Source organism: Gymnogyps californianus, chromosome 2 (assembly GCF_018139145.2).
Source record: "Gymnogyps californianus isolate 813 chromosome 2, ASM1813914v2, whole genome shotgun sequence".
NCBI classification, from domain to species: domain Eukaryota; kingdom Metazoa; phylum Chordata; class Aves; order Accipitriformes; family Cathartidae; genus Gymnogyps; species Gymnogyps californianus.
The window spans coordinates 64,707,819-64,726,721 of record NC_059472.1 but is presented as its reverse complement, the minus strand read 5'-3'; positions in this window follow the sequence as shown (position 1 = coordinate 64,726,721).

The following is an 18,903-nucleotide window of genomic DNA, read 5'->3' as shown; positions in this document are numbered from 1 at the left end:
TAAAACTTTAGCGTACAGATGGATCTCTTCTCAAGGACATCGGAGTTCCTCGGTGCAGGACCCCTCTAATATCAGGAAATACTCTATTTATCCCCCTCAGCAGTGGGGAAGCCGAGACAGGAAGACAGCAGGGCCAGGAGTCGTGCTGGAGGGCTGCGAGAGTGCGGCAGTCCCACCGCTCACCCAGCCGCCTCCACCCGATGCCGGCTGCGCCCCAGCAGCTCACCGGTGGCTCATCTCAGCCTGGCTCTTGTCCGACCGGCTGCGGCACGTGGCCAGTGCGCCCTGTCCATGGGCGCCGCGTCCGAGCCCCTGGCAGCAGCTGGCAGCGGGCATCGGTTACAGGATCTGGACCTTGTGCTGTACCCAAATACGGCATAGGTTCATTTGCAAGAATTGAGCAGGAATATTTCAGCATTGGCACCAGTTACTGACAGGCTTTTGGAAAAGAGATTTTTCCCACCTGCATGTTATAAAACCATAGTAAATGGAAACTGTAATCTCTCGACATTAAACAAATGAGGAAGCTGCATTCTGAAACTCATAAGTCACCACCAGCCTTTACCAAATAATAACAATTGCATTGCTGATGGCCCTGTCTCTCGCTGTTAGCACGCTGAATGACAGGGAGTAGTGTGTGCTAGTGAGAGTATCTCATTTGCTCCAAGTACTGCAAGCATTCCTGCAAATCCACAGAGGCTCTTGATAATCTTTTGCAGGTGGTCAGATTTTAAATATTAGAAAAAAGTGAAGTAACGTATTAAAACAGGAAGATTAGCATTTCCTTTGTTTGTTTTCTATTCATTTACTAAAGCAATGCATCTTATTTGTGACACCTATTAGCTGGTTTCGTAAAATCCTGATGGATTGATGAATTTAATTTTTTTTAAATTCTGATTTGCAACTCCACAAAACCGTATCTCTAGCACAAAGAATAGACTGGAGAAGCAAGATAACTACTTTCCCAACAAGGCCTGATAGCTTCTAGAAACAATGACAGTAAGATTTAATCTGAATAAGTAGCAAGATGTTAAAATGTGGGATAGAGGTTATACAGATAAATACCATTTTTCCCTGCAGGTATGCACAAAGGGACAGGCTGCCTATTGGTAATTACCAGAAGATTGCAATCCAGTTAATGTGGCCTGTGAACCTCTACCTGATTCACATACAAAGGAGACACACAGTCATTGCATGTTCAGGAGGCCATGCTCAAATCTTGTTTAAAGGGCTGTGACTTGGGTACAAAGAAATCTTTCCACCTCTAGCTTAGCTCTGCGGTAAACACTCTGGTTAATGAATCTACCCAGGCGAGATGATCTGATACAAGAAATACACGGATGGAAAATATACATGGCAATGATCAACTTTTCCCCTTCCAAATGCTTTAAAATATTACCTTCAAAAATATCCACTTCACCTTTGTGAAATAGGTCAATTGGACAGAATCTTCAGTGTTTCTGTTTAGTTTGCATTTCCTTTTATTCAGCAATCAGCTATCATGGCAAATGTCCTCTCAGATTATTTGTGAGCGTGGTCTTCTCCATGACCAGGGCTACCAGTGGGAAGGAGTGGCTGGGGGTAGATTTTGCACATGATTGATAGTCACAGGTACATGTCTTTTCCACCTCCACCTTGCTGTACTCTTAAACTTGATCAGATGTACTTAATACAGTCATCTGTCTAGTCTTTCACCTAACATGTGATACACCCAACAAAACTCGTTAGCTTAAGTTTATGCCAGAAGTTGGTTAAGAATAAAGTTTTGAGAATAGACAGGCTAGAAAAGGGAAGCAGGCAAGCTTCGAAATTGATGTTGTATTAAAAAAAAAATCAGGGTTAATTCTCTAGTGATATATATACCTTGGGACACAGAGAAAATGGTGAATGTTTTCCCCTTTAACTAATGATTTTGCAGAAAAAAACCCTTTTTTCCTGCAATTTAATTATGAAAGAAAGGATAGAGATGTTCATTGCTTGCTCTACTGATTTTTCCAGAGATTTGAGTAATATTTGAGAGCCCTGAGATAGATTAGCTTCTCTGAGATTTACCTGGGCCTTTGCATGCTGATGCCAATCCGGAATATTAAATTGTTGGTTTTAAGCAGAGGCTGGCAACCTACATTTGAGAAGTCATTTCCTGAAAACCATCAAGCACGTGGGGCCTCCTAAGATCTTCCTTGTTTCTTTGGTTATCATGTATCATCATTTGCTGTTATATAGGACGCTCTGGGAAAGCAAACATAGGGCTGAAGGTCAGGCCCTTGCTAGTGAAACAGAATTGTTACTGCCGCTTAGGTGTATGCAGGAAATCAATATGGTTGCTAAAGTGTCTTTGCTTAAGCAGGCTGCTTAAGTAGCCTTTCCCCCACCTCTAATGGCAAGTAACCTTCAGTTAATTAATCTACAAAGCCATGAATATGTCTCTCTTTGTCCATGTGATTGATCTATATACCTGATAGTGTGTGCTATTAAAATCCATGTTTCCTGGCTTTCCTGGTCACCTCAAATGAGGTAAGCCCAATTTGGAAGTCCTTGCTGTGCCATTGGAAAAGGAAAGCAGGAGAGCATGCCTCCTTTGTGGCTGTCGTTACTAATTTGTCTTTAAGACTGGACTATTCTTAAAAAGTCTTAAATGGAAAGACTGGAGAGTGATCTTTCCATCTTTGTTCCTTGGCCTGGGATGGGCACAAGCTCTGTTTGCAAGGCAGGAATTGAAAAATCCCTGTTTGGAAAAGACAGCTAGCCACATTATGACCTGAAACACAGGTCAGAAAAGCCAACAAGCCCAGTAATACCTCTGGAGGAGACATCTGCATGTGGCGGTGCAACGTGGGGGAGGGAAGAGTGGGAAAGATTGTTTAGGATGTTGAACATATGTTTAATATGTGCTGTACCTTTTCAGCAGATGTGGTGAAAATTTTGAGGTCAGGAAGGAGGAGTCACCTCCTACTCTAATTAGTATTTTAGAATTGGTTAGACAGCAAATGTTGTCTGGAGTGATGAGACAAACAATAATGCAGCTCTTCCAATTCTGTGGCTTTCTAACACAGGCCCTCACCTGGAAGGAGACTTCCCCATCCTACAAAATAAAGGAGATAACGCTGTTTTGGCCATTTTGTTTTGTCTCCTAATCTGGTCTCTTATAAGTGTTATTGAGGTCAGTTTTAAAAATGGGCTTTTAAAATGCTTCTTTTCACAATGTCTCATAATTAAACTTCAGCAAATGAGTTGAGCGATAACAGGGGAGTTTTGGTCTGTTTTATGAGGCAATACTCTAGTTCCTGAGTGGGTGAACCAGGAGACCTTTCTCTCTTATATGGGAATTGGGTAATCACTGGGAAAAACAGGGTCGTGCTCCTCTTGTTAGTGTACTGTAAGCTTTTTAGAATAAAGTAGCTGGGCCCTCTCTAAATCATGACTTTCATGGAAATGCTGGTTCCTGAAGTTGCGACCTTCAGGCAACAGGAATCACAGCCTGGGTCCAGATCCAGCCTCCACAGCTGGCCAGCCTGGCTGCGGCTGCCCAAACCTCTGGATCCAAATGCTCAGGAGGTTAAAAGGTTAGAGATTTTTTGAAACTCAGACCCACTTCTAATTAGAAATGAAATACCAAAAATAGTTTTTAAGGAAGGAAATGGAAGCCTAAAAGCAAAATGAAATTAAAGGTCAATCTTCAACTTAGCAGGCTGATGCGGAACGTGGATTTAATAACAAAAAAATCCATTTGAAGAGGAAAGAAAAAAAACAAAATTACTAGATAGGTAAAAGACAGAATGGCTTAGTATGTAACAGCATCTTCTAAAATATAAGGCAGAGGTAAAGTGTGAGTGAGTTCAATAACTTAAAAAAAATAAATAGAGCTAATAGTTGAGAGGCACTGGAAGAGAGACTGGCTACACTTGGAGGCATCTACAGTGAGGTAAAACAGCAATGGAAAATTAAATATAATATAGAATCAAATTTTGACAATACAGTGGTTTTTAAAAGAACAAAGACAGAAACCTGCTCTACAGAATTTAATTTGAATCATTCTTGCTTCCTTATAACATTTAAGCAAACTCCGTATAATTTTGCATGCACAGTTCAAACTAATCAGAAGATGATTTATTAGGTTTTAAAATATTTCTAGGTTCTTTTGACATTTTGATAACATTGTTTTCCATACCTATACAATTGTTAGTCCAGAGACCTCTTAGATTCCAAACCTTTAAGCAGGCTTTAAGTAAGTCTGAAGCCAAAAGAACATCATTATTTACCTTTATTTTCCTTTAAGGACAATTCAATCTTCCTTTCACAGTTGGTGCAGCAGCATTAATAAATTCTGAATTCTCTGCATTCGAGACAAAGCTGTCATTGCTGCCCAATATTTTGGGCGGTAGGAATTTCCCAGCTCTCATGCTAAGCCACAGGCTGCAGCCTCATGAACGTTTTTGCCGTGGCCTGTTAAAGTTCCCTCCCTGTTCCTAGGCAGGGCAGATAGCCAGCGAGAAGTGATGAGTGCTTTTCATGGTAAGGAACAATACATGAGGACTTTCCAAATTAATTTAGCATTCACAAGGAATGTTGTTGGCTGCATTAATTTAAGATACGCTGGCAAGCAGGAAATTATTTTCCATGTAGATGATGTTTCTATCCCTTCCCCCTCCCCAGGACCCCTACGGTGAGAGGCAGGAAGAGAGGTTTTGTCTTTTAGTGAAATCTAATTGTGGCGTGTGGTCGGGGAGGGGAAGGGTCAGGGGAAGGCCAGCCGCATAAGCCTCCACGGCGAGCCGCAAGACATCTCCCGGAAAGAGCCGACCCTGGTCACCCCGTTGGCACCCTCGGTCCCCGGGTCTCACCTCGGGGACAAGGTGGCCTCGGGGAAGGAGGTGGGAGCTGAGCTGGTGGAAAAACATTGCTCCCTGCTGCACTCTGGAGAGAGGTTTGGATCTCATCCTCCGCCCAGGCTAAACTCACTAAAAACTTCCTGGTATAGATGGTTTCGTTTCCTTTCTCTCCCCAAAGGGTCCTTCAGGCTTTGTTAATTAAATACACATCCTACAGTGCTGCTATGATTTGCCACAGTTTGTGAGATTTCCATTCCTGAGCAAAGTGAGCATCTGCATGCCACTGAAAAGCCACCACGGACATGGCTGCCATCCGTACAACAAGAAGGCTGGAGTACTTCTCCTGGTGGCCAGGGTCTCGGGCAGGGGATGACATGACTTAACCTAAAAGCAAAATGGAAAGTGATGTTAGCTGGAGCTTTGCAAGGTGAAAGCAGGAGAGGCTCAAAGAAGAGGAGATGTGCGCAGAAGGTCCAAAGTGTGGAAATTGCTAAGATCAAGTGTGAAATATCCCGAGATTTCTAAGGGCCGTTTTATGATGTATTTTATCTCTGAACTGTATGGAAGCAATCCCATACTACAGCATGAGGGGTGACATAAAAACCTCAGTCAATTGGATCAAAAGTATTTAAGAAATTTTGAGGAAATCTGATGTGGAAATAATTAGGAAAATGGATAATAATCAGAAAATTATTTAATGTTTATATGCAGTACATACCTTCTTCCTCCTGCGCTTTGTCATGTAGAAAATACAGATCTCTAGATACCTATGTTATTCCTAGTCATCCAGTCCCCGAAAATATCAGCAAATATTATATAATCAGCCAGAAAAGACCCAATTTCCAGACCTTAGCCCTTAATCTTATTTCCTCCTTTCTTCCCACCATTCCTGTAATTCTTGTCCTTGTAATACTGCGATTGCAGTGCAGCTTTAAATAAATTCTGCACTCTCTCAAGAGCTTTGCATTTAGTTCTTGGAGCCCTGTTGCCCATGAAAGTTTCTTAAATTGGCAGTGGGAGCATTTCAATAGTAAGGGGAGAAGACCTAAAAACTTCAAGTCTAATTCAAACGTGCAATCTGGTGCGGGCATTTGCACACCTGGTTAAGTAAGTCAGCCTTCAGTGAAACCATGGGGCAGGACTTTCGCTCTTACTATGGTCACTTGTAATTGTTAAGGTTAGTGAAAAAAAATCTACTGAAAAGTGACATGCTTCATGTCAAGAAGTTCAGCCCCTCTGAGTGACTGCAGGTTAGGGATCAGACCTGCAATTGAGTTACTGCAGTTTAACGGGTTACCATGCATCAGCTAAGCTGCAGAAACAGTCCGCGTGTGTCCTCCTCGCCTTTGACAAATGTAAGGTGATTTGACTTAGCTTAATCTATTTTCATTGCAGGCTAAATTGAATTACCTCATATTTATGATGGGCTATAAGGGCACTCAAAGAGAGTTATCTGGGTTCAACTGATCTCTGGTAACTTGCTTAGCCATGGTAGCTTGACTGTGGGTACAAACCCTGAGCCACCTTGCGCTCATAGGAGAGAGCTGACGTGAACTTCAGCGGACGCAGATTTATAACTCCCGATGAAGTAGTTTGGGATGTGGTAAGCCATTGACGGAATGGCTGGAATTGGCTTTTAAAGGAATAGAGTAGCTGGCAGGGCACTTTCTAAATGGGTTTCTGATCCTGGAACGTAGTTCCCTTCCCCGGTCTTCAGAGCCTGTATTGCTTTGAGCTCCAGCAGCACAGAGGCTTGCTTGCCTTTCCTTTCTTCCTCAGGTTTTTTCAGGCAGACATTTGGGATAGAGCTGGGCTGATAGCTTTAACTCCCTGTGGGTTTTCTGTGAGGGTGCTTTTGTAGAGTAAATTAGTTTTAAATTTGGTTGTTCTACCATAACCTAAGTATTCTTAACTGAATTGTAAATTTAAATGTTAAGTGTTGCACTAAATGTTTAAATAATTCTAAAAGCACTTGGAGCATGGGATAAGTGCTGTAAAAATCTAAATAAATGAGTAAATTAGTTAACAGCATATGTGGTAATGCAAACTACTACATGTGTGCAAAGAGGAAGAGCTGTGCTCGAAATGGTTGCTAGAGCTTAAATTTCCTTGCTACATGCGAAACCTTTTCGCATTAGCAGGGTGCTTTTTTTCACGTTTAGCCTACTGTATAACTGGGAGAAGAAGATGAAGTTGGCAGTTTAGACTGTCAAACAGAGGTTTCAGCTCAGCAGTGAGGTTCAAAGAGATTAATTTGAACTCGGCTGTTTACGTTACTGATCTCGTACCAGCTGGGTTTGTGGCATTAAGATGTCAATAGTACAACAGAATTTAACTAACAGTTTCATCATTGACATCATCTTTTGAAGGTACAGATGATTGCCTCCTTATGTACTGGGACATATTTCTCTAGGACAGGACTCTTGTACGCTTTCGTCCAGGAGAGAGAAGAAGGAGAGGGAGGTGGGGAGGGAGCCTTGAAGTGAAGCTAATTAGAAAATGTCCTGGTACGTAAGTGGTTTATTTAAGCAAGTTCCAGCAAAAAGGTGCCCATTTGCACATGGCACAAAAAGCCTTATTTTTTCTTTTCCTCCAAGTCCCCCTTCTTTCTTTCAACTGGCACCAAAACAAAACAGCTAAGGTAATAATAAACTGTCCTATGTGCAGTGGCATTATTATTTTTAATGGTTCAACCTTGAATGGAGTAACGAAGTCTCTTGGAAGGGCAGGAAGAGTTGATAATGGAGCTTCTTCCACACACACCCTGCCCCCTCCCCCAACTCCATACAATAATTATTAATCAAAGGTAGCTGGAATGTCTTTCACTGAGGCTCTTTTGGTAACTCCCTTGGTCCAAGGTAGGCTGTACGAGGTTCAGACTCGGTTAAGATGTCATGGACCTGGCAGTGTTCTTAAAAGGGCAGGAAAATAAAGGATGAGAATACTAAAAAAAAACAAATCCAAAATGCACCTGGCTTAAGGACTTGAGAAATTATTTCAGTGGGGGAGATGGTTTTATTAATAAAGCTTACAGGACTGGTCCCTTGTCGAACAGACTTTGCTACTGTCCCTTGATGCTGCGGGGCACGGTGGGGGATGCAGATGAAGGGGACGATGACAATCTTTCAGGGAAAATAAGTAAAGCAACACCTAAATGTGAAATGGTTTTTCTTTACAAAATAATGATACAGCAAAGTGACTTAAGTGTTCTCTAAAAGCCTTTTTCCCCTGTGCTGTAGTGGCTGCTATACCCCCTTGAAACCCTGCGCCTTTGAAGGAAATCACAATGTAATCCTTTGGTTCGGCACGTATTGTCCCTTAATGACAGGCATTACATTTGCACAGTACCATAAATCAAAGCTGGAGGCTGTTTTAAATAGGCTGCAGATGCATGTGGACGTTGGCTCTCTAAGTGGCACTTTGCTGGAGAGAGGAGGGGGGAGCTATCCCACCGCGGCGGCTCCAGGTAGAATAGGGCCAGCAGAGGGGGTTCCCATTTCCACAATATTTTCACTTCACCTGGGATTTAGCTCTACATGAAGACCTGTTTAGCAGAAGGAAATGCTTTTTGACTACGACCTCTGAAGGGTTTAATTGGGATTTAACCGTTCCTATTTTTTCCACTCCATGTGGGAGTCTGGAGCTCTGTTTACAAGGTGTGTCATATCCTCTCAACCCCAGAGTCCTTCTCCCCCTCCTTTCTTTTTATGTTCTGGACAAATAGGCAGAAAGATACTTTTAAAGCAAATGCGCATAGAAAAACCCACAATTACTGTCCCTGATTTTGCTGTGAAAACTTTACAACAGCCGTACTGAAAAATCTTCCCCTACCCCTCCTACTCCTTCTAAGAGAACGAAAAAATCCATCAAATTAACACATCAATGAGTTGATTGTAATCTCCAGGGTTCAGTGTAGCACTTTCTAGCCTCTCAGACAGGAGGCCAGCATGATTTATCAATGCAAACCTAATAGCATCAATATGAATCTAACTAAAAATCAATATTTCATTACCAAATTGTTAGTGAGAATGAAGAAAAATTGCCAGAGTCAGAGCATTCTCTAGGGTAGGAGCATCTGGAGTTCAATGTGACAAGATGAGTGATGCATGACTCGGGGCCTGGGGAAGGACACTGGGAGGACAGGCCACTACGTAAGGCCGAAGACTCACGAAGAAAGCACTTACTTTTTTTTTTTTTAAAGCTTTCTCTAAGAAGAAAGAAAATGTCTGAGGAAGAAAAGGCATGCTGCTATTTACTAAAACTGATGCAAAGTACTCAAACAACTGAATCTGAACAGATCAGTCTCTGCTGTGGACACCTACACAGAACTGGTTTTCACAGGAGACAAACGGGGAAAATAAATTCAGTGGTCCAAATCCTGTTTTTAGCTACAAAGGACAGAAATTTATAATAGCTTGAACAGTGGAAATACTTCGGTTTCATATCCCATGTAGCTGAAACTGGATTTGGTAGACCTTACTCGGGATTTTCTGAAATTTCAGATTTGTGGTGTGTTTCTGTAGATTGCAACTGAAATGTAGACTGAAATCTGCTATCAAGAAGGCAGCAGTACTCAAAATAGTGTGTTCACTTAAAATGCATCCTAGTAATTAACATGCTTCTTATTTAAGGAAACAGAGCAAGAACTGCATGGAACAGCGCCAAAAATAGATTCAAAGCATAACTTTATATTGCATTATATCATAGGTCTATTCTGGAAGCATGGTAAGAACTTACATACAGAACTGTGGAAAAATAAGGACAAAAGCACTGAAATGTAACTGTGATTTGAGATTCTCAGACAGCCTTGTTTTGCTCGGGTTCAACATATATTGGCGGATGATGGTTGGAGATTTTGTGTCCCAGTACCTTTTGTTCACTTGGGATATCGAAAGTTATTTGAATATACAGCAGCTGCTGTACTGTTTAGCACCTGCGCCTGTTTGGGTTGGGAAAGACCACGTCATGGGACTCATGGAGCTCTCAATATTTGGTTTTTTATGCATCCTGTAGTCTTCTGGAGGGAAAAGTAGGAGCCTTTCTGTGACCTTTAAATCTACAGCTTCTGGAATCAGGTTATGAGTGATCCTCTCAGCTTTTAGCTTTTGAAGAAAAAACTTTTAGTTCTTGCATTGGGAAAATGGTCAAAAAGTGCATTGCAAAGGCTCAGAAACCAGGAAGAAAACATCATCTCTCCCAAACTACCTTGAAAAGAAAATAAAGTACTAGTTACTCTTTTCATTTTTTCATTTAATGGAGACCTGCAATGAACATTCCTGAGGTTTCTCTAGTTCTTCCGTGTCCTCATTTGGCTAAGTCTGCTCCATGCTGCTCAAGTAAACTCATTCCTGCTGCTTTTTTTCTTTTTCTTTTTCTTTCTCTCTTTTTTTTTTTTTAAGAGGGGGAGAGAGAGAATTTCCAGGTTAGTTGAACTTATTGCGCAGAATAAAATTTCTCCTAGCCCCTGTGTTTCTAATTCTGGCAGCCTGTGATACATCACTAATCTCTAATTCCCTTACTCCCTAGGAACTGTCATTATTTTATGTATTGACTAATACAGTTGTCTCAGGGTAAATTTCCCCTGAAATCGAAGTTTACTTCTTGCATTAAAAGTGAAGCCTACTCCCTTTTATAAATGACAGACTCCTTTTATAACTTTGCATGTATTGGAAGCAGTCAAACTAGAAACGTATGGGGGTTTTGTTTGTTTAGTTTTATGTTTTTGTTTTTAATGAGGTATTAACTGTACTTTAAACTGAGCAAATTGGAAGGCCAAATACCTATTTGATGATTTCAAGGTTTTTCTGATGAGAAAAATCTGATGAGACCTGAAGGTATCAGTAAATAGAAAAGTTAGTGTCTCTGTTATCAGGAATGCCTTAAAGGCATTAATGCCAATAAAAGGTTCTACTTTGTTTCCGTTAAGACTTTATGTAGGCTCAAGCACTGAATGGGTACAGTATTTTATTTAAATTTAGAGAAATTATAACAAATACTTTCCAATACAAAAAGTGAACACATTGTTTAAGTAGGCATGCCATGTTAACCGAAAATACCCTTAAATAAATTTTAAATTAAAATACCACCCCATCCACCTCCCCAAGCAGCCCAACAAACTTTTGAGGGCTAAATCAGTTTCTAATTTGTATTGATTCTTCTTTCATGGTTTCCACTTCACAGTCCTCTTCCTTTATAATATCTGTTCATGCCTCTTCTGCAATAATTACAATAAGTTTTCACTTCTGTTGTATTTTAGAATTTGAAATGGAGCCTCTTGGCTCCATAAACATAAATGAATTATTGGTGGAAAAACGGAGACAGTAACTTTACTTGCATGCAGAGAGTAAACGGGGGCAAACAAGATAGAAATAAATCAGGAAGCTTATTTTTATTTATTAAGAATTTTCATCTTTATTAATTTGTATGTTCCACTTTCTATTGGTACTGTTCTTTCTCATACATGTTGAAGTTTTTTTTTTACTTGAAGTGAGTCTGGAACTGAGTGACACCTTTGCTGCTAGTGAACAGCTTGAAAACAGGAGACAAGATCCAATCAGACAGACTAATTAGGGTACCTAGTCAGAATAGAGCCTTGAATATTCACTGCACATTTTTTGGAAATACAGTGCTGTGCAAATCCTTGCAGTCAGGCTGATTGATACCGTCTGCCAGCCAATCATCCGTAGTGATCAGTGGGAAATAACTAAAAAGATTAGAAAGCTAACATCCATAACAGTTTCAGGAACTGCCTAACTTAAAAACCCAATACTCTTAAATAAACAATCTTGCATTAGCAACTGTGCAATGTCTTGATTGAAAGACTGAATTTTATGGCAGTACCTTGCATAATCATTTGCTTCAGTTTTGCGAGGGGAAAATTCATTCAGAGATCAGATCACAGAGGCTGAGCAATAATGGTGAATGGTAGAGGACAGCTACGAGAATGGAAGAAAAACACTCCTGGTGGAAAGAAATCTCTTCTGGCTGTTTTAGTCATGAAACTTCAAAGCAAAACCAACGTGGATTGCTTTTACCGTTTGGATGTTGTTTGTCTGTGCTTAGCAGGTGCGCTGATTTCCCAGATGCATTGCAAACCGGGTGGCTCTGTAGGTGTGCCCCAGTCAGATGTCGATGGGCAGTCAGAGGAGCACCTTATGCCTGTGCCTCCGTGCTGCCTGGTTTCTTTATTTGCATGGTCTGGGTAGGTGGAAGAACATGTGCTAGTTCTGAATTCAAATATTAGTACCAAAGATGTGTGATGACAGTGTGACCAATTAAACTGTAGGCATTTTTTTTCTCATTGTGTCAGCAATGCATCTTCTGCCTGCCTTCAACCCGTTCTTTTTCTTGACACCCTTGTATAGACCAAGCAAGTATGGAAGAATTATTTCCTATCCTTTCATTGGCTTCAAAACAGTCCAGTTATGACTGCAGTCACCCTTTTCAGAGACATTTGAACACTTGACATTTTTGTTCCTGTGGATGTGCACAGAAAATAAATACTGAGCCTGTAGCAGGAATGAACTGAAAGATGGATTGATTTTCCTGCTACAACTCTTGGAAATTTGGGGGGGATGGAAGGCTTTAATTGAGATTTTTCCTTTTAATTGAGGGAGCAGAGCTAGTATCAGAAAATGTAGGGAAGCACCCATTTAGCAGTAATGGCTAATCATAGACATTGAAAGCTATAATGTGACTCACCGACATGCCATGCAAGGGGTAACTTGTAGTCACCCTGCTCAATTAACCCTTGTCATCTGCTTTCATACCCGTTAACAAAAGCAGGGTTCAGTTCACCCAGTTTGTTAACTTTCATTCCCCAATTCATTCCCTAATGCTCGGTGGAAAGTGAATGGACCTTCTGGTTTCTAATGCTTCAGTTTTACGCTTTCAGCTCCTTGAAATCAGTTTTTAGTTCTTTTGCTCTTGCTTTTTTGAATCTTTTTCTCTCACATCCTATTCTCCTCCCCATCATCCTATTCCCTCTCCATCATCCTGTCACCTCTTTTTATATTCCATGTTCCTTCCAACCTCCTCAGTTTAGATTTTTGTTTTATACCTTCTAGTTCACTCACAGTTTTGTCCTGGTTAAATTCTAGGTATTTTATCTTGATTCTTTGATTCTAACCAGCAATATCTGTGGTTTTCTAACCTGTCTTTCAGTGTTGCTTGTGCAGTGAGTAAGCAAAAGGCCAGCTGAGATGCTTATTCTCTATAATGAGTATACTTCATTGTATACTTGATAGAGTCTTTGATAGGAGTCTTTTACAGTAGGAGTAGTTAAGTAGTAGCTAAAACATGGTGTTCTCTGAAGAGTAAATGCTTTGGTTCACTGCCAAGTTTCTGTTTGATTATAAAGAAATTGGAAAGGGACATCCATCCAGGTCTAATAAAGTGATTGTTCATTTCTTTTAGGAAAAAAATGAGGAGAAAAACGTTATTAGAATAGCTGATACATTTGGCATTTTATGTATTTATTTATGTATCTGCAAGGCTTGTGGGTAAAATAGACACCTGCTAAATGTATGGTGTGACTGATGGTAAAAATGGATTCTTTTCACAGGTTTGTTCTTTACAACAAAGCAGGCTTAAGAATTTTGCCATTTACATAACACAGCATAAATTGTTTCACAGTAAATCTGCTTAGCAACTTTATTTATGGAAGAATGACATGTGCATTTTCTATGACACCTAATACTTTGGGCCTTTATTTTAACAAAATTGTTGTTTTACTCCCTTCTCCTCCAATTATTTATAGTTAAGATCTCGTTAGGCACTTTGTCTGAAAGGTAAGTTTCAATAGGATTCTGTTATAGTGTAGAATTTTGTGTTTGAAGCATTAACGTGTGGCACTTCTTTGCAAAGCTTTTTATTTATTCTTTTCCTGTGGGCTTTCAGATGCAAAATAACATGAGATTTGGCCTTTTTAAAGTATTTAATTGCTGGGATGGTGAATCTGTCATGAAAAATCAGGACACTTTTATTATTTTGGCTCCAGACACTGTTTTCTTCCCAGTTTAGACATACAACCATGCTTCCAGATCTCCTCTCCCTTGGTGCATAATAGGTTTATTATCTGTATTGTGGCAAGATGCAGGGTTCACATTTAGGGTCTGGTTGGGGTAAGCATGGAAAAAAAACAATGAAAAGACATTAATTCCTGATCTCTCTGGTCTCTGGCCTGGGGGAAAACTTTGCCTTTTCTTCCTATATGTGCTTCATAGTAACTGCTGAAGTACAGTTGGGGGATGTGCTTCAGATACTTCCTTGCACAAACCTCACTTGGAAGAACAAATTAACTCTAGCAGCAGCTTTTCCGGCACCCTCGGGCTTTCTCTTCTCCCCGCCCTCTCCATGGGCAGTTGGCTGATGCATATGTACATACAAGCGTACATGAACAGCCGCCCACCCACCCCCACACGCATGTTCTCCCCAGCTTGTTCTAGCCCAGAAATGTCTTTTTTTTTGTTGGATACTTATTTGCCTTTTCCTTCTACCTCTGTGCTTTCCAGCAAGTTTCTCTTTGTGTTTGTGGCAGGTCACTGAATAAGTTAACAGTGGGGCTCTTTGGCGGTTATGAGCTGATGTCCTTGAGTTGTTCTGTTGAACTTGGTTTTGTTATTTGGTCGTTTGACATGAGATGGCCTTTTTCAAGGGCTTCTGAAGGTCTCTACTGGGTAGCCAGCTCCTTACTGGTACTGTACCTGTCCTCAGGGATGACTTATCCTCTGGAGTACTGAAGGAATTGAGTTCTGCCTAAGAAATTATTCATGAAGATTTTCCAAGCTGCTCAGAGCTTCAGGTGGAGGTTGTAGTGGAAATGCTGTGCCGAGAAAAGTGTCTGACCGCTCTAGTATGGACTAGAAGGGTTCTCCTTCTTTCCTTCTACCCCATTCAAGTCTTTTAGCTCTTTTTTGAATCTGGGGTTTTATTTCTTTAAAATATTTACTCACCAACGGAGCCTTTTCTAAAAAAAGCAAGGGATTTTGTCAGAGGGTTCTTTTTCCTGGAGAGGGTGAATTAATAAGTGCTAAGCTCAGTGCTGCTCTGTCTGCATTACTGCATGTAGCCAAATGATAAACTAAAAGGCCAGACTGGTCCTTTGGTCCTTCTAACCCGCAGTCAGCTGGAGGACTACTTGTTTTAGGCAGGTGTGACTGCATAGTTACCTGGATCCCAGTGAATGAAGGCCTTGCTGTTTTGCTGCGCTTTCTAGCTAGTTTATCCTGTTGTAACTTCTTTGCTGCTATGTGAAGTTTAGCATGGAGCAACAAATTCCACTCTGCTGTCTTTGGGTAAAGCCACTCCTACCAATGTAGGTGTAAAGGTGGACCCTGCATAAAGAAGTCTCATTTCTGACTTCTATGGTTCAGGTAAATGATTTATCCAATATCACTGCTTAGTGGACTGGAGGGGAAAGCTCGATTTCTGTAACAGAACAATATTTAATATTCTACTGTTTGTGGTCTTAGGAATGTGGCGTATAAGTGTACAGGGTAAAGAGGAATATGCACTTTCAATTCTACAGATAAAAAAATGTTTTAAGGGCAAAGTATCTTTAACAGACCCATTAACTGACAAGAGGATTGGATGGTTTGTTGCTCTGGAAAAAAGGCGTTAGTCTAAATTTCAGAGGTACTCAGTGCAAGTTACAATTTTTGCCCTTATTTTCTTTGTTAATTTAGGCATGTCACTTTAACCATAGTGTTAGCCACCTCAAAGATTATTTTCTCTGTGGCAGCACTGCATAGCCTGGAGCTGCTTTCTTTATCACAATTAATATTTGTTCGCCTTGTAGAAAGCAGTTCATAGGAAAGACAAATATCTTTCCTTTTCTCCTAATTGACTGGCTTCTGCAAAACTCTGACTGGGAGTCCAGGGGTACAGGAGCAGGAAGTCATGTGCAATGCTGGGGACATATTTTCTGTAGAATACCTATTGAAAACAAAATGAAAAAGACCATACATGCCATATTAGCAAGACTCTGCTGCAGGAGGCGATTTTGTGGTGTAAGCATCATGTCTAAAATATTTACTGTCCTTGTGGACACAAGTTAAAATTTAGGCAGAATTGGCTTAGACCTCCGCTCCTGAGTTGCAATAAACTGCAGATTTAAAATGTGAAGCGTTTTTGGACATGGCATGGTTTTTGTGTTTAAAAGAAAAAACCTACAATGGACTATAGAAGATACAGACTTTGCACCAGAGATTTTCCCCCTCTGCTTCTCCTGTTAAGCAGGCAGTTTTCTGGCCACAGAGTGTGCAAAGTGATTTGAAGCGAAAGTCACTATTCAGGTACAGAAATATGGAAACATTGCTTGTGTGAAGAACGGTTAGGAAAAAAAAAGGCAGAAACCCCTAATGTACTCTGGTGTCTATCTACTTAGCTCCAAATTCAAAATGAGGGAGGGGAAAAAAACCCTTCCAATTCATCTTAATAAGATGACCATAAGTTGGCAAGTCTTATTTTTATTACTCTATCTACTCCGGCATCCTCAGATAGGAGTCAAATTGCTGGCACAGAAACATCCACTTTTCTTGGTCTTCTTCCACTCTGCTTCCAGTATTAGCTTGAGGACTCTATACAGGATTAATCTAAAGGGAGAAAAAAAGCATTAAGCAAAGCAATAAAAATAATTAATCTAAGTTTGAAAGAGATATTTTCCTCTTCTTCTGCCATACCTTTGCTACAAATGTGCAAACATTTTTCCCTACAATGGGAGGCTGAGAGGTGCTATTTGCTTTACTGGCATATAGCTTCCCCCCATCATCTCCTCTCCACTCTATTTGCCCCAGTCTTAAGGGCTGTCATCAAGGACTGCCTTATATGTTACTGGAGTTCACTGTTGTTTCAAGCTAATCTCGGATATCAGCTAAAGCCATCAAATCAACCATGTGCAGCTGTGCAGTGAGTCTGGGAGGACTCCACTCCAAGTTCTTCAGCCTTTTTAATTTTTATCTTTTGGTCTTGTTTTGTTCATGACATATTTACGATCAGTGGGGTTGAGATGAAAAGTCTTTATGTACACACATGCAAAAATCAGTGCTATAATTTTTTTTTTCTTTTAATGATATTTCATTCCAACAAGCTCTTTCTATGTAGCCAGGGTTCTGCTTAATTAGATATTTAAATGATTGGAGCAATGCTGTTTCTTTAACTCCTAACTGCGACAAACACATACGAAACATACTGTTGGCGGCATTTAATCAACAGCAGTCAATTTATCATTTTCACAGTTTTAGTGAGTGGTTATGAATCACTAAAATCACAGGTATTGTAGATGCAGCGTTGTGGCACTATCATTAACAAATATACAGTGCACAGAGGGATGACTTGGTAATTGAGTGGGACTAATAAGAATACATCATTTAGCTGTGTGTGACAAACTGTGCCTCAAAACACAACCATGGAAAATTCACGTTTTGCTTAATAAATAAATTACACAGCCAATGTATTATACATAATTTGTGTCCTCATGGATTTGAATGATATATAATGCATGGTCCAAGTCATTTATTTATTAAGACTAACTATATATATTGTAGGTGGGGAATTTTAAACTCTAGAGTAAGACCTGCATAGGTAACTGTTACAGCTACTGAGTTTGATTGGGCAGCAAATGAGGCTGTGCATTTGGGGAGCTGCAAACACAGGCAAGTGTTTCTAATGTTACAAGCTCCAGTGTGTTTATAAACTTCACTTTCCTCCATTAATTTGAGGGATAAGGGGAGTAAAGCTGAAGCTTCACTGGAGATGTTGGTTGTATGCTACTTATTCAGTGAAGGAAAACAAAGTATTTCCTCAATAAAAAGGAAATACAGATTGAGGCAAGGAGCATTGCTGCATTGGGGTAATAACCAACACTTCTGTAATGTTTTAGAAGAGGCAGTTTTACACTTGTGGACAGCTAGGCCTGTTGGCCAATTCAAAGAAGACAGCAAATAAAAAAATTGATTCTTTTGAGCATCTTGGAGAAGCAATAGAAGAATATTTGACCTACCGATGCTTTCAAAATAATTTTCAGTAGGTGCCCTAAAGTTTTTCAGCTGACATACTCTGCAGCTGGCCTATGGCTTCTTGTTTCAAGACTTTCACAACTCTCTACTGAAACTACTGTTTCCTCCAGATTCCTCTGATTTTCTTCTGGTGTCTAGCAACTCTGATTTCATTTCAGGAGTATCTGTTTTCTTCTATCTGGTTGACCGAAGTATAGTATCTTGTAGGACCCTTCTTAGAGCATCTAAATTTAAATACATTCTGAAAAAGTAACCTTTTAAAATGAAGGTGTTTTTATTTTGAAATATCATTGATGCTGTGAATCTCCAATTAAAAGGAAAAAATAAGCACTAAATAAATAGCTCATTAACTTGCATTGAACAGCATTGAACAACCATTATTTCAGGTTCACATTGAACAATATATATAGAGTCAACAACTTCCACCTTGAGTTTCCCCTGAAACATTACCTATAGACTGCATAAATCTGCATGTAAACGGGTTTTTACAGGGAGACTAGAATGGTCTTTCTTCTGACATTGGTGGAAAAGGTTGGCTTACTGAAAAGAACATGCTGTATGAAACCACTGAGAATAGCCTAGGCTAATCTGTGAGAGGGGGAAGTACTAGCTTTGGGAATACTGTCAAGACTGATTTCTCGGTGGTTAATTATAAAAAAACCCCAATAAAACAAAAAAACCCTTTATTTTCTTACTCCAGAACCAAGTCAGTGATTTTATTGCTTTTTTGCGTGAGATATTTGTAACCAATTCTGAAACCCTGCCATGACTTAAAGTTGCAGAAGCTTTATCCAGATCCAAATTTCTTTGGCACTGCAGAGGTGTCTGAGATTTCTGTTCTACTTTTGGGAAAAAAACCCCAGATTTAACTCCTTCTTTGCATCAGGTTTTGGCTTAAACTTAATACAAACTCCCTGAAAGGAAACCTTCTGTGAATTTGCTTCGAGCAAGCCAAGGCTGCGATTCACTCAACACACAACTTTGAGCTAGTGCAGATTTGCAGGCAGCAAATAGGCAAAAGTTGATTGTTTGAGGTAAATCCTCTTTCAGGTTTGGGG